At 48.7% G+C, this 11808-nt stretch overlaps 1 protein-coding gene across 1 annotated transcript in view; it reads left to right on the top strand.

Moving 5' to 3' along the window:
* Positions 1 to 11808, top strand: part of SLC23A2 (solute carrier family 23 member 2) — a 59289-nt gene continuing 47481 nt past the window's right edge. Inside the window, exon 1 of the mRNA XM_074559112.1 lies at positions 1 to 281. The gene's annotated coding sequence lies outside the window, so the exon portion shown is untranslated. The remainder of the gene's footprint in view (positions 282 to 11808) is intronic.

Genomic DNA, 11808 nt, shown 5'->3' with positions numbered 1-11808 from the left:
TTCACGTATAAACCCTTCGCACATCCCTACAGCTGGAGCCTCCTCACCGTCAGGGAACACGCGGCTGTTTCCCCCTGCCGAGCACCGGGGCCGCCATGGCGGCCGAGCCCTGAGGCAGCGGGGCCGGGGCCGCGCCATCTTGTCGGGGGCGGAGGAAGAGCCCGTCCCGCCCCGTGCTCTGCCTGCCGGGGCCGCCCGGCCCCGCCGCACTCGCCGCGGAGACCGAGCGGAGCGGAGCCGCAGCCCCCAGCGCCATTGCCGCCCTCAGCCCGCCATGGCAGGTGAGCCCGTCCTCCCGCTGCCGCCCGGGGGGAGCAGCCCTGAGGGAGCGCCTCGCCGCCGCGCTCTCCCTTCAGCGCTTCCCCGCCGCGTTCTCCCGTCATCGTTCTCCCTTCAGCGCTCTTCCCTCGGCGCTTTCCGCCCCTCGCCTCCCGCCCGCTGTCAGCTCCGTGCCATCCCCGCTGCTCGCCCCTCGCTGCCGCGGGCCGGAGGGTCGCGGCTCCCCGCAGCCCCCACCATGTTCGCCGGCCGCGCTTCACCTTGGCCGCCGCGCCGTCCGCACCTCTGCGCTCCTCCTCTCCCTTTCATTTCGCGTTTGCGGGGTAAATAAATAAATAAATAGAGCTTCCCCCGTGCTCCGCGCCGCCGTGTGCCGGCTCGGCAGCGTCTCCAGGGGATGGGGAAGGGGCGCGGGGGATGCTCGGGGTGGCACCTGCGGCGGGGTCACCTGCCCGGCCGGCAGCACCGCTGGGCATCCATCCCGGGGTGGGGGCTTCTCTCTGTGCCGCTGAGGTCATTATATTTTTTTAATTAATTTTTTTTCCCCCTTTAATCGGAGACAAAATGGGTGGCAGAGCCGTAAGCTTGCGGATGGGATGGAGAAATGCAGGTTAATTCTCCCCTGGTCCTGAAGGGGTGGCCTCGCTCTTCCTTGATCCTGTTCTCGTGATGTGCTTTAAACCTTTTTTTTTCTCTCTTTAAAAAAATTATTTATTTGCCTTTTTATTTTTATTTTCCAGTGCACGTCGAGGCAGGAAATATTTAAATTTTCTGGTTTTTAACTTGCAAGCCCCGTTCGATACCGTGTGTGGTTTTCTTTTGTTTTAAGGTACATTTTGGGTAGGAAGAAGTGATGTAGGTAGTGCAGGAAAATGCCTGAACAAAGCTTGTTGCAAGCCGTTTAGGGTTCCTAGAATAAGGACTAACCACTGTCATACACTCCTGTTATTGGTGCCTTTTTCCTTTTATCCATAAAAGCTGGGAGTGAGGCAGAGGCTTTCCAGTTCTACTCCCATCCCTTCATTTTGGAGCCGCGGTTCTCATTTTGTGTGCAGGGAAGAGCAGCCCCTGAGGCACTTTGGGGCTCTCCTGGCCAGGTGAGTGCGGGCTGGGCTGACCCCAAAGGCAGCACAGGGCCGGTGGAAGATTCTGGCAGGGGAGGAAATCCCCCGAGGTGTTTCAGACAAGGTAAAGACCTGGCCTGTTCGTTTTTTCCGCCTTGTCATTTTCCACACGCAGCTGACTCTTGGTGTGAGTTCAGTGCCAGGTAAACGCCAGGCTCTCTGTTCTGCTGATGAGCTTTAATTTTCAATAAAAACACCAAATGCTCTGTATTCATGGGGAACATAATATCTCTGTGTGTCCTCACTGCAGTGTAGCACTGCCAGGCTTGAGCAGGCTTTAAATTACCAGTTTAAGCTTGAAAAAAGAGCTGGTTTGGGTGGTGTTTTTCCTGGCAGGTGGAGTTTGATGCAGGCTCTGAAACGAAGTGGAGAAGCAGAACAAATGCTGGAGTGATGAGCAGCTGATGGGCTGCACGGTGCCAGAGCCAGGCTTAACTGCACACCTCCTCTGCCAGGTGATTTCAGTGTAGATAAAGGATTATTGCAGCAAGGAGCTCAGGTTGGCAAGCTGGAAAATAATCTTGAGATGTGCGGAACAATTGGATTAATTGAGGAGCTCCTGCACCCCTACTCCTAGCTCCCAGTCATGATCCAGATACCTTGAAATTAGAGCAGTGTTAACACGGAGATGCACTGAAACAAATTCAACCTTGGGCTAGCAAGGAGGTTAAACAAGCCCTGAGATCTCTATCATGGATTTAAACAAGCCTTTGGTTTAGTCAAGATGCAGAGAGAACCTGAAAATGTCGTGTCAGAGCCCCGGGGACAGGAGGAGATCACTCAGGGCTGGTTGTGCTCCTGCTGGGGCTTAACAGGCCGAAATCCAATGGTTTAAAATCCATCCCAGGGCTGTGAGCCCTGCCCTGAGCCAGGCTTAGCTCTGCTGAACTCTCTGGAAGCATCACACAGCTCTCAGCAGATGGAAGGAAGGAAGGAGCAGGATGGGATCCGCTTCTCAGAGCACGGGCCCGTTGCTTCTTCAGCATTTTCAGCACGGAAAGAAAGGGTTTGGAGGAGAAGCAGCTGCTCAGTCAGTGCAGGATTTGGTGGGTTCATGGGTGCCAGCTCCCATCCCTCAGCCCCTGGCAGTGTCCCCTGGGTGCCCACAGGAGCCTTGTGTTCCTATGGCAGCCACGTCTGTACAGGGAATTTTCGTGCTCTTTGCCCTCCCTGAGCCCAGGCAGACCTGGGTGCTGTGTGGGTGCATTTAAACCTTGCTGGTATGAGAATTTCTGTCTCGAGGTCGTCTCGCAGGGAGTTGAATTCCAGTGGAGAAGTAGAAATAATTTCTTTGTTGGTATTACTTGGTTGGAGACTTCTTCAGGGGAGGCTTGAGATAATGGCAGTGTTGGAGGAGTATTTCTTTCTGGACAGAAAACTTTGATTGGGAATTTCCCCCACACTGTAAAAAACGCTGCATGGGTATGCAGCTCCTATTCCAAATGCTTTTTAAAAACTAAACCGAATTTTTAATCTTCGATTCTGCCCATGTGTTCTGGTTCTGCTGGGGCTGCTCCTGTCAATGTCTCCGTGTGAGCCTCCTAAGAAATCTCATGCTCCAGAAGTTTCTGTTTGGGCCATTTCTTCAATAGGTTTATTTTGCTTTCAAACACTTCTTTATGTGTTTATCCTTACAGGAGAAAATGCAGATGGCTGCACACAACCCTTCTACTTCCATTGGAGCTGATGGTTTATGTGTTGCTGGAAAATCTATTTATATCAAGTGTTATTTATGAAGCCTCAGTGGTCCTGACATGGCCTGACAACAGTTACCATGGGGGTTATTTTACTTAAAAGCTGCAGGAAGACAATATTGACAGACAGGATGAGTAAGAGACAAGCATCCTGATGCAGGGAAGGCAGGAGCAAAATAAATCATTACAAATGAAAGTTCCTGCTGTGTTCTGCAGCCTTCCCGGGGGTGAAGCGTGTTCAGCTTCGTGGGGTGCACGAAATATTTCTGTCACTGCCTGGGAACACATTTGCTTTATGGGCAAATGTTTTACTTGTTATGAGCTGTCTCAGGACAGGGTTTCTTTGACGGCAGGAAAGAAATCCGATGATATTTGGCTGTTTTCAGGTTGTGGGAAGGAAATGTTTGCTGCCTGGATGTTTTTCTGCTGGAGATGAATCTACACGGGGATTTCTTGCCATGGTGATTTGGCCCGGAAAGGAGCAGAGCTACTTCCTTGGAAAGGCACTTGGGGTGTTGGGACATCGCTGGCACTCGCTGGGGAAAGGAGGAGGAGGGAGAGCTGGGCTTGGCTCCTGTTGTAATTTCATCCCTTCCACTCTGAGTTCGGCTCAGGGGTTGTGTTTTGGGATCATCGGGAATTCCCACAGCTCTGGGGTTTCTCCAGGGGGACCTGGAGCAGAGTTTGGGTTTTGTGTCCCCACTGTTGTCCCCAGTGAGTCACCCTGGGGGCTGTGACTCTTCCTTGGCCCCGGGGCAGGGCTGGGCTTTGAGAGCTCTGGGGTGGCTTTGGGAAGGGTGGATTGGCCCCAGGCTCTTTGGGAAGGATGGATTGGCCCCAGGCTCTTTGGGAAGGGTGGAATTTGTCCCAGGCTCTTTGGGAAGGGTGGAATTGGCCCCAGGCTCTTTGGGAAGGATGGATTTGCCCCAGGCTCTTTGGGATGGCTGGATTGGCCCCAGGCTCTTTGGGATGGCTGGATTGGCCCCAGGTTCTTTGGGAAGGATGGATTGGCCCCAGGCTGTTTGGGAAGGATGGAATTTGCTCCAGGCTGTTTGGGAAGGATGGAATTGGCCCCAGGCTGTTTGGGAAGGATGGAATTGGCCCCAGGCTGTTTGGGAAGGGTGGAATTTGTCCCAGGCTCTTTGGGAAGGGTGGAATTTGCCCCAGGCTCTTTGGGATGGCTGGATTGGCCCCAGGCTCTTTGGGAAGGATGGAATTTGCCCCAGGCTCTTTGGGAAGGATGGAATTTGCCCCAGGTTCTTTGGGAAGGATGGAATTTGCCCCAGGCTCTTTGGGAAGGATGGAATTTGCCCCAGGTTCTTTGGGAAGGATGGAATTTGCCCCAGGCTCTTTGGAAAGGATGGAATTTGCCCCAGGCTCTTTGGGAAGGGTGGATTGGCTCCAGGCTCTTTGGGAAGGGTGGAATTTGCCCCAGGCTCTTTGGGAAGGATGGAATTTGCCCCAGGCTCTTTGGGAAGGATGGATTGGCCCCAGGCTCTTTGGGAAGGGTGGAATTTGCCCCAGGCTCTTTGGAAAGGATGGAATTTGCCCCAGGCTCTTTGGGAAGGGTGGATTGGCCCCAGGCTCTTTGGGAAGGGTGGAATTTGCCCCAGGCTCTTTGGGAAGGATGGATTGGCCCCAGGCTCTTTGGGAAGGGTGGAATTTGCCCCAGGCTCTTTGGGAAGGGTGGATTGGCCCCAGGCTCTTTGGGAAGGATGGAATTTGCCCCAGGTTCTTTGGGAAGGGTGGATTGAGCCCAGGCTCTTTGGGAAGGGTGGAATTTGCCCCAGGTTCTTTGGGAAGGATGGAATTTGCCCCAGGTTCTTTGGGAAGGGTGGATTGAGCCCAGGCTCTTTGGGAAGGATGGATTGGCCCCAGGTTCTTTGGGAAGGATGGAATTTGCCCCAGGCTCTTTGGGAAGGATGGATTGAGCCCAGGCTCTTTGGGAAGGATGGAATTTGCCCCAGGCTCTTTGGGAAGGGTGGAATTTGTCCCAGGCTGCCTTTGGGAAGGGTGGAATTTGTCCCAGGCTCTTTGGGAAGGATGGAATTTGCCCCAGGCTCTTTGGGAAGGATGGAATTGGCCCCAGGCTCTTTGGGAAGGATGGATTGACCACCAGGCTGTGCCCAGGGGCTCCCAAAGCTCCAGGGTTGGGTGTTTCCCTCCTGGGATGAAATTCTCTGTGTTCCCATGGTTTGATTGCTGGGGAATGGCTGGGCTCGAGGTAACTGTAAAACTAGTATTTTAATGAGTTTATAATTAGAAATTCAATGATCTGATTCTCCCCGTGTCTCAGTTCTCAGGCCAGAAGATGCAGGTGATGGTTAAGGAGGGGACAGGGAATGCTCTTAACATCCAAGTGTCTACCCTTACTTATTTCATTTTAATATTATTTTTAAATAACAGCTTCAAGCGAGAATAAACTTTATCCCGTTTCACTGAAAGGGAATTTCCAGAGTTCCTTCTCAACACATTTAGGCAACCAGAATATTTAATTATTCCCCCAAAACATACATTACTAGGAAGTAATGTATGTTTTGGGGGAATAATTAAATATTCTAATAATTAAATAATTAAATATATTCTAATAATATTTTCTAATATATTATCTTATAATATATAATATATATAATATATATATTATATATTATATAATATATATAATATATATAATATATAATATATAATATCTTCTAATAATATATTCTAATAATTAAATAATTAAATATATTAAATATAGGAAGTAACAAATAAATGTGTGTTTTTAAGAGTGTCCCAGGCACCTTGGGATGGATTTTGGAGACTGATACATCTCTGTCCTCGGAGCCAGGAATGTTTTGATGTTGGACTTGTGTCGGCAAACCAGCTTTGTGTGATAGCTGTGTTTTTAGGAGCAGAGGAGTGCGGTTGTTGTGGTGAAGGAGCTGAGCTGTCCCACAGTACCTGGGAGTATCCACAAGCTCTGATAACAACATCTGACCCGCTGTCTGTGTGTTTGGGTTACACAGCGTGTGCCCTTCCCCACCAGAGGGGCTGTTTGCATTTGTCACCCACTCCGTGCTCACTGCAGAGTAAAGCTGCTGGAAGAATGGCCTCAGATGAGCACTGGTGGATGATGCAGGGGCACTGACTCATTATTTGTTGGTTTTGACTGTTGGGAAATGTGAGTCACCGAACTGATTCGGAATTCGATTCTGAATGGCTCCGTGTCCTTCAGTGCTCGTCTGAATTTATATTTAAATCAAACTGTTGCAGGGCTCGTTGGCTGAAGCATTTTGGGAATGCAGGGCAGTGGGAACGAAAGTGAAAATCGATTTCAGGGGGGCTCTGAGATGCTCCGACATTCCTGGGCATTACCCTGGGTGTGAACCGAGCGCTTGGCGCTCTCAGTGGAGCGACACATTTTAATGGGCTTTCCTCGTGTTTTGCATGGCCGTGAAACGGCAGCCCAGGGCAATCATGTCCATTTTAGTGCTTTGCTGGCTGTTACCCGCTTGTGGGATTGTAAAAGTTAACAGAACAAAGTGCAGCTTTAATAGGAAGGCACCTTAAACACTTGGCAGTGTTTATGTGCTGGGGCGGTTCATGGGAATTATCCCAGCCCTGTGGAAATCCATGGATCTGCAATGGCAAGGAAATGCTGGAAGCTTTGCCCACTAAGCCAAATTTGCTGATTGCCCTGTTTTCTAGCCCAGAACCCACCATCTGAAGGGCTTCCTTTTTTTGTGACCTGTTTCCACTTACCTGGAGTGGTTTGGATTCCAGCCTCAAGCTGAGTCAGGTGCTGCTGTGTTGTATTTTTACAGGGAATTGTGTGTAACTGTGCTTTTACAGGGAGTTGTCCTTTTACAGGGAGTTTTGTGTAACTGTGCTTTTACAGGAATTGTGTGTAGCTGTGCTTTCACAGAGAATTGTGTGTAACTGTGCTTTTATTGTGTGTAGCTGTGCTTTCACAGGAATTGTGTGTAACTGTGCTTTTATTGTGTGTAGCTGTGCTTTTAGAGGGAGTTGTCCTTTTACAGGGAGTTTTGTGTAACTGTGCTTTTACAGGAGTTGTGTGTAACTGTGCTTTCACAGGAATTGTGTGTAACTGTGCTTTTACAGGAATTGTGTGTAACTGTGCTTTTATTGTGTGTAACTGTGCTTTTACAGGGAGTTGTCCTTTTACAGGGAGTTGTGTGTAACTGTGCTTTTACAGGAGTTGTGTGTAACTGTGCTTTTATTGTGTGTAGCTGTGCTTTTACAGGAATTGTGTGTAACTGTGCTTTTAGAGGGAATTGTCCTTTTACAGGGAGTTTTGTGTAACTGTGCTTTTACAGGAATTGTGTGTAGCTGTGCTTTCACAGAGAATTGTGTGTAACTGTGCTTTTATTGTGTGTAGCTGTGCTTTTAGAGGGAGTTGTCCTTTTACAGGGAGTTTTGTGTAACTGTGCTTTTACAGGGAATTGTAACTGTGCCTTTACAGGAGTTGTGTGTAACTGTGCTTTTATTGTGTGTAACTGTGCTTTTACAGGGAATTGTGTGTAACTGTGCCTTTACAGGGATTTGTGTGTAACTGTACTTTTATTGTGTGTAACTGTGCTTTTATTGTGTGTAACTGTGCTTTCACAGGAGTTGTGTGTAACTGTGCTTTTATTGTGTGTAACAGTGCTTTCACAGGGAGCTGTAACTGTGCTGTTACAGGGAATTGTGAGTGAATGTTCTCAGCAGCACCCAAGGTCACCGAGGGGATCTGATGAAACGGGCACGTGATTCCCATGTCGTGACTTTCACTTTTTATTTAGGGGCTTGGGAGGGAAATAAAACCCTGCCCTGCAAAGTTAGCAGCCTTTCCTGTTGTGTGCTGGGTGAAACCAAGCTGTCTCGGAGCTAATAGCACTTAGTGGACTCTGCTCTGGGAAGGTTTGAGTTTTTGTGGGGTTTAGGAGTTCCTGTGACAGGAAAAAACAAATTTTGCTCTGTTTATTACTTGTCCTTTTTGTGGAGAACCCTGTATCCAGGCGTTCACCATACCCAGGCAAAGGAAACACATCCTCGTTTTTGCAGGCTTTAAAACACCAGCTCTTCACAGGTTACAGCAGCTTTTTCTTCATTTTTTGTGCAGAATGAATTGTTTCTGGAAGGTAACTAAGTCTTCTTGATGCAAGCAGCATTTGCTTGGTCATATTTTAGCAGGTTGGGGTTTTTGATATTTTAGCAGGGGTTTTTGATATTTTAGTTGGGGTTTTTGATAAAAGCTGACAGGTCATGGTTTCCTGACGAGCATTTTGTTGTGTTGAGACCAAACCTAAGGAGTCGTTTGGATTGAGACTGGCGAGAAAGGAATTGGAGCTGCAGGTCCCTGTTCATAGGCTGAGAGTGCAGGGAATAATTGCTGTGTTCTCACACTGTTCTGTGTCCTTTCATCTCTGGGAGCAATAACAGTTAGCAGTCATTTGCTGATATTGGATGTATTTGCATGGGTGCCATTTAATTTGGTGCGTGTGGGATTTTGGGAGGTTGTGCTGAGCAGGGTCATTATTACCAATATAATTTCACAGGGCTCTGGTCTGCTTTATTCGGCCTGTTGGACACTTGTTATTTGTAATTATTTCAGCTCACCGAGAGATGCTTTTAAAGCTAAAAAAAAAGAAGAAAAAAGGGGGGGAATGAGGGAGAGGATTTGGGTTTTTCAATACCCGAGTGTTGGGGGTTTGCTGTAGTCCTGTCAGATGTTTTCCTTGTCCATCTGTCCTGTTGGCAAATAGCGGGAAAGGCGAAGGATGGAGGGCCGAGCTCCTCCTGGTGCAAACACGGTCTGCAGCCCCCTCCTGCAGCATCCCTGTAAACATCGCTGCTAATGAGCTGCTCTGCCTTGGAGGGGATCAAACGCCGCTAATGCTGCTCGTGGAGATGCCTAATCAGGCACAATAGAGCCCGGCCAAGCTGTCAATTAAAGCTCCTGTTAAATTGCTGGCTGTAAATGAGCCCGAAGGCACAGAGCTGTCTGAGCTCCCCTCCCTGGCTGTGGGGCTTTGGTAAAGATTTTGTGATCAGTGCTCGCCCGGGTTTGGAGCTCGCTTAGGTGCGCTCCATCTGCATTGGTCTTTTTTCCTCATTATTCAAAGGGCAAAATGTGTGCTCGAGTGCTGTTCCTTCGGAGAGCAGCAGCTAAGAAGTCTTGCATTTATCTGATGCCAATTAAGTACGAATAATCGAGATGATTTTGTTAAAAGCAGTGCTGAAACACATCTGCCAAAGAGCCCTGAAGATGAGGCAGCCATTAAGGCACGGTATTAAACCCACAGTATATTGGTTAAAAAGGACTGGTTTACTGGCAGAGATCACAAAGGTAAACTAGAGGTTTATTTTAATAAATTTTCCAAATAGCTTTTTAAAAAAAAGTCTTCCCAAACCCAAGAGATTTTCCTTCAAAAACCTATATCTGTTATAAATATTATTGTAAGCAGTGTGAGCTCTGAAAATCTTACAATTCTTTGTGCTTTTCCTGAGCAGCCAGCTGGGTGTTAAACTGCCTGTTCCACTTCTGTCCCTTCGCTTGGAGAAGCCACTTAACCTCCTTTACCAGTTCTGATGCTCACAGGGACATTCAATGCATTAATATCTATTTAATGCATTAATATCTATTTAATGCATTAATATCTATTTAATGCATTCTTAATTACCCTCTCACACAGGGAAATATTCAAAGCCATGCACTGAGGGACATCCCCGTGTCTGCCTGGTGGCAGCTGGGTCCTGTCCCCTCCGGCTGCCCCATGGAGTCAGCGCTGCAATAAAGAGTCAGGGCTGCAATAAATGCACATTTCTGAGGGGGTTGGTGCAGGAGCTGCTCTCACCTGAGCCTGCCCAAAGGGGAGTGACCCAGCAGGTCTGGCTGAGCCCAGAGCCACTGCCAGGCTTGTTGGGAAATTAATAAATTAGTAATTGCTTGGCTGAACGTGTGGGAATCCAACCCAGGGCTGCTTACGGTTGTTTGCTGTGTGGGCAGGAGAGTAAGGAGTGCTGCTTTGGCTTCAATGTCATTAATGGCAGTAATGATTTAATTTTTCCCCAGTGGCTGTGGGAAACCGAGCTGGGCTTGGTGACCAGAGCTCCTGGGGCAAACAGCAGGGCACCAGTTACTGCTGGGAATATCAGTTTGTTATTGCTAATGCAGTGAATAATGGCATCTGTTCCTGCTGTGTGCCCCCAGAGATGCCCTGCCCGTGCCAGCTCCAGCTTCTGCTGCTGCTTTGGGTTTGGCTGCAGGTGAGAACCCCAAAGCCAGAGTGCTCTCAGAGCAGGGATTGCACAGCAAAGGATGAAACGTGACATAGTGATGATGTTTGCCATATGGAAATTGAATTTTGTAACTTTGGCGCTGCCCAGAAAATTTTGTTAATTTTTTTCTTCGCATGTTGGGCTGCTCTCTGAACGAGCATTAGTTTTTATTTTTAATGGTGTACCGAAACCCTTCAGTTTTAGGTTTTTGAAAGGCTGGATTGCAGGAAAAGCAGAGACTCCTGAGAGTCCCCCTGGCCCTGCCCTCAGCCCCAGGAGCCCTGGGACGTTTCCTCTGGAAGTGCTGTGAGTTCCCTGATTATTCCCAGGAAAGATTGTGCAGTAAATCCCAAAGGAGCCAAAGGTCACTGAGCAAGAAGGGCACAGCTCTCCCAGCTGGATAATTAAAACGAAAATTAAAAAGTGTGCTAAGTTGAGATTGACTTGTGGCCATGCTTTGAAGATTAAAAGGGCTTTTTTTCATGTCGGATGCAGGAGGTTGGGATTGGTGGGAGGAGGAGGAGTTGGGCTGGGAATTACTGAGCTGTGAATGCCAGGTTCACTGCCCAAAAACGATGGATATCTGCTCTTTCCCCCCTCTTTTTACAGCATTTAGTCTTGCAGCTGGAGCTTTCAGCCTGGGTGATGCAGGGTGATTTTTAGGCATCCGAGCAAATGACGTCTTGAATGAAAAAGTAAAGAAATGATTGTGCTCAGAAGTGTTTTGCCTTTGGAAAATTAAACCAGCAGCGGCTTCTGCTGAAGGGTGGCACTTCCCATGGTCTTTGTGCTGCCTGCTGGATTTTTCTGTGCAGTTCTGAAACAAAATAGGGGCAGAAAGGTGAAATCTGAGTGTGCAGTGACCGTGTGCGGGATTTGGAACGGGAGGGAGCTCCGAGCCCGTCCAGACCCACCCAGGCGTGGGCAGGGGCATCTCCCACTGTGCCAGGGTGCCCTCGGGCACTGCCAGGGGTGGGGATTCCGGGAATGGAGGGTAATGATGTGTTCAGGCTAATCTGGGAGCACACACGGTAATGAGTTCAGGTTCACTGCCCTCGCCCTGCCTGCTGCTCGGGCTTTGCTCCTCTCTTTTCCTGCGTTTGAGCTTTTGCCTGTAATTACAGGAATACCTGGAGCTCCAGGAAGGGAGTCTGGCTTAGTTTATGCACAGGGTGGATACAATAACAGGTCCCAAAAATCACAATTCTCTCCAGGAATTTTGGAAGTGCTTTGATCTGTGCCTGTGGAGTGCAAGGCTTTGGCTTCGCTATTCTTCTGTTGTTCTTTCTTGACAATGATTCTTTATTTCTTGCCCAGAAATCAGCCACAGGTATTCTTAAAGGCACTTCCCTCTTGTAATGACCTTTTTTACACGAACTCTGTGTGTGCTTTGATGTACATCTCAGATCCTGGGTTCTTCTTACAAGCATTTAAAAATGTACTGTGGC

Source organism: Zonotrichia albicollis, chromosome 26 (assembly GCF_047830755.1).
Source record: "Zonotrichia albicollis isolate bZonAlb1 chromosome 26, bZonAlb1.hap1, whole genome shotgun sequence".
Lineage (NCBI taxonomy): Eukaryota > Metazoa > Chordata > Aves > Passeriformes > Passerellidae > Zonotrichia > Zonotrichia albicollis.
Note: the sequence above shows the minus strand (reverse complement) of the source record. Positions and strands in the feature narration are given on the sequence as shown.